The sequence below is a fragment of the Procambarus clarkii genome, unplaced genomic scaffold (genome assembly GCF_040958095.1).
Source record: "Procambarus clarkii isolate CNS0578487 unplaced genomic scaffold, FALCON_Pclarkii_2.0 HiC_scaffold_190, whole genome shotgun sequence".
Lineage (NCBI taxonomy): Eukaryota > Metazoa > Arthropoda > Malacostraca > Decapoda > Cambaridae > Procambarus > Procambarus clarkii.
Genome location: NW_027189223.1, coordinates 225,533 through 234,366, shown reverse-complemented (window position 1 = coordinate 234,366; position 8,834 = coordinate 225,533).

Sequence of the window (8,834 nt, the reverse complement as noted above, 5' to 3'; positions counted from 1 at the left end):
TCGGGGTAATGTCAACACCCGGGGTAATGTGAACACCCAGGGTAATGTCAACACCCGGGGTAATGTCAACACTCATGGTAATGTCAACACCCAGGGTAATGTAAACACCTGGGGTAATGTCAACACCCAAGTACTGTCAACACCCGGGGTAATGTCATCACCCAGGATAATGTCAACACTCACGGTAATGTCAACACCCCGGGTAATGTCAGCACCCGGGGTAATGTCAACACCCGCGGTAATGTTAACACCCACGGTAATGTCAACACTCTCGGTAATGTCAACACCAGAGGTAATGTAAACACTGACGGTAATGTCAACCTCACGGTAATGTCAACACTCACGGTAATGTCAACATCCACGGTAGTGTCAACACCAGAGGTAATGTCAACACTCATGGTAATGTCAACACTCACGGTAATGTCAACACTCACGGTAATGTCAACACTCACGGAAGTGTCAACTCTCACGGCAATGTCAACTCTCACGGTAATGTCAACACCAGAGGCAATGTCAACCCTCACGGTAATGTCAACACCCGCGGTAATTTCAACACCAGCGGTAATGTCAACACCAGCGGTAATATCAACACTCACGGTAATGTCAACACCCGCGGTAATGTCAACACTCACGGTAATGTCAACACTCACAGTAATGTCAACACTCACGGAAATGTCAACACTCACGGTAATGTCAACACTCATGGTAATGTACACAACCGGGGTAATGTCAACATCCGCGGTAATGCCAACACTCACGGTAATGTTAACACCCACGGTAATGTCAACACCTGGGGTAATGTCAGCACCCGGGGTAATGTCAACACCCGCGGTAATGTTAACACCTGCGGTAATGTCAACACTCACAGTAATGTCAAAACTCACGGTACTGTGAACACTCGGGGTAATGTCAACACCCGGGGTAATGTGAACACCCAGGGTAATGTCAACACCCAGGGTAATGTCAACACCGAGGGTAATGTAAACACCCGGGGAAATGTCAACACCCAAGTACTGTCAACACCCAGGGTAATGTCAACTCTCACGGTAATGTCAACACACTCGTTAATGTCAACTCACTCGTTAATGTCAACACTCACGGTAATAACTCTCACGGTAATGTCAACACCCACAGCAATGTCAACTCCCGCGGTAATGTCAATACTCATGGAAATGTCAACACTCACGGTAATGTCAACACCCGCGGTAATGTTAACACCCGCGGTAATGTCAACACTCACAATAATATCAACACTCACGGTAATGTCAACACTCACGGTAATGTCAAATCTCGCGGTAATGTCAACATTCACGGTAATGCCAACACTCACCGTAATGTCAACACTCACGGTAATATCAAATCTCGCGGTAATGTCAACATTCACGGTAATGCCAACACTCACCGTAATGTCAACACTCACGGTAATGTCAACACACGCGGTAATGTCAACACCCATGGCAATGTCAACACCTACGGTAATGTTAACACTCATGGTAATGTGAACACCCACAGTAATGTCAACACCCGGAGTAATGTCAACACTTACGGTAATGTCAACACTCACGGTAATGTCAACACCAGAGGTAATGTCAACACTCACGGTAATGTCAACACTCACGCTAATGTCATCTCTCACAGTAATGTCAACATTCACGGTAATGTCAACACTCACCGTAATGTCAACACTCACGGTAATGCCAACACCCGCGGTAATGTAAACACCCACGGTAATGTCAACACGCACGGTTATGTCAACACTCACAGTAATGTCAACACTCACGGTAAGGTCAACACCCACAGCAATGTCAACACTCACGGTAATGTCAACACTCACGGTAATGTCAACACTGGCTGTAATGTCAACACTGACGGTAATGTCAACACCAGAGGAAATGTCAACACCCGGGGTAATGTCATCACCCAGGATAATGTCAACACTCACGGTAATGTCAACACCCCGAGTAATGTCAGCTCCCGGGGTAATGTCAACACCCGCGGTAATGTTAACACCCACGGTAATGTCAACACCCAAGGTAATGTCAACACTCATGGTAATGTCAACACTCACGGTAATGTCAACACCAGAGGTAATGTCAACACCAGAGGTAATGTCAACACTCACGGTAAAGTCAACACTCACGGTAATGTCAACATCCACTGTAATGTCAACAATCACTGTAATGTCAACACTTATGGTAATGTCATCACCCAGGGTAATGTCAACACTCACGGTAATGTCAACACTCACGGGAATGTCAACACTCACGGAAATGTCAACACTCACGGTAATGTTAACACACACGGTAATGTCAACACTCACAGGAATGTCAACATTCACGGTAATGTCAGCACTCACGGTAATGTCAACACCCGGGGTAATGTCAACACTCGAGGTAATGTCAACACCCACAGTAATGTTAACACATACGGTAATGTCAACACCTACAGGAATGTCAACACCCACAGTAATGTCAACACTTACGGTAATGTCAACACTCACGGTAATGTCAACACTCACGGTAATGTCATCACCCACGGTAATGTCAACACTCACGGTAATGTCAACACCATAGGTAATGTCAACACTCACGGTAATGTCAACACCCGCGGTAATGTCAAAACCCGGGGTAATGTCAACACCCAGAGCACTGTCAACCCGCAGGGTAATGTCAACACTCACATTAATGTCAACACTCACGGTAATGTCAACACTCACGGTAATGTTAACACTCACGGTAATGTTAACATTCTCGGTAATGTCAACACTCACAGTATGTCAACACTCACGGTAATGTCAACACTCACGGCAATGTTAACACTCACGGTAATGTCAACACTCACGGTAATGTCAACACCAGGGGTAATGTTAACACTCACGGTAATGTTAACACTCACGGTAATGTCAACACTCACAGTATGACAACACTCACAGTAATGTCAACACTCACGGTAATGTCAACACTCACGGTAATGTCAACACCCACGGTAATGTCAACATTCACAGTAATGTCAACACCCGGGGTAATGTCAACAGTCAAGGTAATGTTAACACTCTCGGTAATGTTAACACTCTCGGTAATGTTAACACTCACGGTAATGTTAACACCCTCGGTAATATCAACACCAGAGGTAATGTCAACACTCAAGGTAATGTCAACACTCAAGGTAATGTCAACACCCGCGGTAATGTCAACACCGGCTGTAATGTCAACACTCACGGTAATGTCAACACCCGCGGTAATATCAACACGAGCGGTAATGTCAACACCCGCGGTAATGTCAGCACTCACGGTAATGTCAACACTCACGGTAATGTCAACACTCACGGAAATGTCAACACTCACGGTAATGTCAACACCTGGGGTAATGTCAACACCCGGGGTAATATCAACACCAGCGGTAATGTCAACACTCACGGTAATGTCAACACCCGTGATAATGTCAACACCCGGGGTAATGTTAACACCCACGGTAATGTCAACACTCACGGTAATGTTATCACTCACGGTAATGTAAACACTCACGGTAATGTTAACACTCATGGTAATGTCAACACTCACGGTAATGTCAACCCCTGCGGTATTGTCAAAACTCACGGTAATGTTAACACACAGGTAATGTCAACACTCACGGTAATGTTATCACTCACGGTAATGTCAACACTCATGGTAATGTCATCACTCGCGGTAATGTCAACACCCTCGGTAACGTCAACACCCGCGGTAATGTCAACACTTACGGTAATGTCAACACTCACAGTAATGTCAACACTCACGGTAATGTAAACACCCGCGGTAATCTTAATACCCGTGGTAATGTCAACACTCACGGTAATATCAACACTCACGGTAATGTCAACACTTACGGTAAGGTCAACTCTCGCGGTAATGTCAACATTCACGGTAATGTCAATACTCTCCGTAATGTCAACACTCACGGTAATATCAACACCTGTGGTAATGTCAACACCCATGGCAATGTCAATACCCACGGTAATATTAACACTCACGGTAATGTGAACACCCACAGTAATGTCAACACCTGGAGTAATGTCAACACTTACGGTAATGTCAACACCTGGGGTAATGTCAGCAAACGGGGTAATGTCAACACCCGCTGTAATGTTAACACCTGCGGTAATGTCAACACTCACAGTAATGTCAACACTCACGGTACTGTGAACACTCGGTGTGATGTCAACACCCGGGGTAATGTGAACACCCAGGGTAATGTCAACACCCGGGGTAATGTCAACACCCAGGGTAATGTAAACACCCGGGGTAATGTCAACACCCAAGTACTGTCAACACCCAGGGTAATGTCAACTCTTACGGTAATGTCAACACCCACGGCAATGTCAGCACCCGGGGTCATGTCAACACCCGCGGTAATGTTAACACCCACGGTAATGTCAACACCCAAGGTAATGTCAACACTCATGGTAATGTCAACACTCACGGTAATGTCAACACCAGAGGTAATGTCAACACCAGAGGTAATGTCAACACTCACGGTAAAGTCAACACTCACGGTAATGTCAACATCCACTGTAATGTCAACACTCACTGTAATGTCAACACTTATGGTAATGTCATCACCCACGGTAATGTCAACACTCACGGTAATGTCAACACTCACGGTAATGTTAACACACACGGTAATGTCAACACTCACAGGAATGTCAACACCCACAGTAATGTTAACACCCACGGTAATGTCAACACCTACAGGAATGTCAACACCCGGAGTAATGTCAACACTTACGGTAATGTCAACACTCACGGTAATGTCAACACTCACGGTAATGTCAACACCCACGGTAATATCAACACTCACGGTAATGTCAACACCATAGGTAATGTCAACACTCAAAGTAATGTCAACACCCGCGGCAATGTCAAAACCCGGGGTAATGTCAACACCCAGAGCACTGTCAACACCCAGGGTAATGTCACCACTCACATTAATGTCAACACTCACGGTAATGTCAACACTCACGGTAATGTTAACACTCACGGTAATGTTAACACTCACAGTAATGTCAACACTCACAGTATGTCAACACTCATGGTAATGTCAACACTCACGGTAATGTCAACACCCACGGTAATGTCAACACTCACGGTAATGTCAACACTCACGGTAATGTCAACTGCCACGGTTATGTCAACACCCGGGGTAATGTCAACAGTCACGGTAATGTTAACACTCTCGGTAATGTTAACACTCACGGTAATGTTAACACCCACGGTAATATCAACACCAGAGGTAATGTCAACACTCAAGGTAATGTCAACACCCGCGGTAATGTCAACACCGGCTGTAATGTCAACATTCACGGTAATGTCAACACCCGCGTTAATATCAACACGAGCGGTAATGTCAACACCCGCGGTAATGTCAGCACTCACGGTAATGTCAACACTCACGGTAATGTCAACACTCACGGAAATGTCAACACTCACGGTAATGTCAACACCTGGGGTAATGTCAACACCCGGGGTAATATCAACACCAGCGGTAATGTCAACACTCACAGTAATGTCAACACCCGTGATAATGTCAACACCCGAGGTAATGTTAACACCCACGGTAATGTCAACACTCACGGTAATGTTATCACTCACGGTAATGTAAACACTCACGGTAATGTTAACACTCATGGTAATGTCAACACACACGGTAATGTCAACACCCGCGGTATTGTCAAAACTCACGGTAATGTTAACACACACGGTAATGTCAACACTCACGGTAATGTTATCACTCACGGTAATGTCAACACTCATGGTAATGTCATCACTCGCGGTAATGTCAACACCCGCGGTAATGTCAACACCCGCGGTAATGTCAACACTTACGGTAATGTCAACACTCACAGTAATGTCAACACTCACAGTTATGTCAACACTCACGGTAATGTCAACACTCACGGTAAAGTCAACACCCGCGGTAATCTTAATACCCGCGGTAATGTCAAGACTCACGGTAATATCAACACTCACGGTAATGTCAACATTCACAGTAATGTCAATACTCTCCGTAATGTCAACACTCACGGTAATATCAACACCTGTGGTAATGTCAACACCCATGGCAAAGTCAATACCCACGGTAATATTAACACGGTAATGTGAACACCCAAAGTAATGTCAACACCTGGAGTAATGTCAACACTTACGGTAATGTCAACACCTGGGGTAATGTCAGCACCCGGGGTAATGTCAACACCCGCGGTAATGTTAACACCTGCGGTAATGTCAACACTCACAGTAATGTCAGCACTCACGGTTCTGTGAACACTCGGGGTAATGTCAACACCCGGGGTAATGTGAACACCCAGGGTAATGTCAACACCCGGGGTAATGTCAACACTCATGGTAATGTCAACACCCAGGGTAATGTAAACACCCGGGGTAATGTCAACACCCAAGTACTGTCAACACCCAGGGTAATGTCAACTCTTACGGTAATGTCAACACCCACGGCAATGTCAACACCCGGGGCAATGTCATCTCCCAGGATAATGTCAACACTCACGGTAATGTCAACACCCCGGGTAATGTCAGCACCCGGGGTAATGTCAACACCCGCGGTAATGTTAACACCCACGGTAATGTCAACACCCAAGGTAATGTCAACACTCATGGTAATGTCAACACTCTCGGTAATGTCAACACCAGAGGTAATGTAAACACTGACGGTAATGTCAACCTCACGGAAATGTCAACACTCACGGTAATGTCAACATCCACGGTAATGTCAACACCAGAGGTAATGTCAACACTCATGGTAATGTCAACACTCACGGTAATGTCAACACTCACGGTAATGTCAACACTCACGGAAGTGTCAACTCTCACGGTAATGTCAACTCTCACGGTAATGTCAACACCAGAGGCAATGTCAACACTCACGGTGATGTCAACACCCGCGGTAATTTCAACACCAGCGGTAATGTCAACACCAGCGGTAATATCAACACTCACGGTAATGTCAACACCCGCGGTAATGTCAACACTCACAGTAATGTCAACACTCACGGAAATGTCAACACTCATGGTAATGTATACAAACGGGGTAATGTCAACATCCGCGGTAATGCCAACACTCACGGTAATGTTAACACCCACGGTAATGTCAACACCTGGGGTAATGTCAGCACCCGGGGTAATGTCAACACCCGCGGTAAAGTTAACACCTGCGGTAATGTCAACACTCTCAGTAATGTCAACACTCACGGTACTGTGAACACTCGGGGTAATGTCAACACCCGGGGTAATGTGAACACCCAGGGTAATATCAACACCCAGGGTAATGTCAACTCTCACGGTAATGTCAACACACTCGTTAATGTCAACACTCACGGTAATGTCAACTCTCACGGTAATGTCAACACCCACAGCAATGTCAACACCCGCGGTAATGTCAATACTCATGGAAATGTCAACACTCACGGTAATGTCAACACTCACGGTAATGTCAACACCCGCGGTAATGTTAACACCCGCGGTAATGTCAACACTCACAATAATATCAACACTCACGGTAATGTCAACACTCACGGTAATGTCAAATCTCGCGGTAATGTCAACATTCACGGTAATGCCAACACTCACCGTAATGTCAACACTCACGGTAATGTCAACACACGCGGTAATGTCAACACCCATGGCAATGTCAACACCTACGGTAATGTTAACACTCATGGTAATGTGAACACCCACAGTAATGTCAACACCCGGAGTAATGTCAACACATACGGTAATGTCAACACTCACGGTAATGTCAACACCAGAGGTAATGTCAACACTCACGGTAATGTTAACACCCACGGTAATGTCAACACCCAAGGTAATGTCAACACTCATGGTAATGTCAACACTCACGGTAATGTCAACACCAGAGGTAATGTCAACACCAGAGGTAATGTCAGCACCCGGGGTAATGTCAACACCCGCGGTAATGTTAACACCCACGGTAATGTCAACACCCAAGGTAATGTCAACACTCATGGTAATGTCAACACTCACGGTAATGTCAACACCAGAGGTAATGTCAACACCAGAGGTAATGTCAACACCAGAGGTAATGTCAACACCAGAGGTAATGTCAACACTCACGGTAAAGTCAACACTCACTGTAATGTCAACATCCACTGTAATGTCAACACTGACTGTAATGTCAACACTTATGGTAATGTCATCACCCACGGTAATGTCAACACTCACGGTAATGTCAACACTCACGGTAATGTTAACACACACGGTAATGTCAACACTCACAGGAATGTCAACATTCACGGTAATGTCAGCACTCACGGTATTGTCAACACCCGGGGTAATGTCAACACTCGAGGTAATGTCAACACCCACAGTAATGTTAACACCCACGGTAATGTCAACACCTACAGGAATGTCAACACCCAGAGTAATGTCAACACTTACGGAAATGTCAACACTCACGGTAATGTCAACACTCACGGTAATGTCAACACCATAGGTAATGTCAACACTCACGGTAATGTCAACACCCGCGGTAATGTCAAAACCCGGGGTAATGTCAACACCCAGAGCACTGTCAACACCCAGGGTAATGTCAACACTCACATTAATGTCAACACTCACGGTAATGTCAACACTCACGGTAATGTTAACACTCACGGTAATGTTAACACTCTCGGTAATGTCAACACTCACAGTATGTCAACACTCACGGTAATGTCAACACTCACGGTAATGTCAACACTCACGGTAATGTCAACACTCACGGTAATGTCAACACCAGGGGTAATGTTAACACTCACGGTAATGTTAACACTCACGGTAATGTCA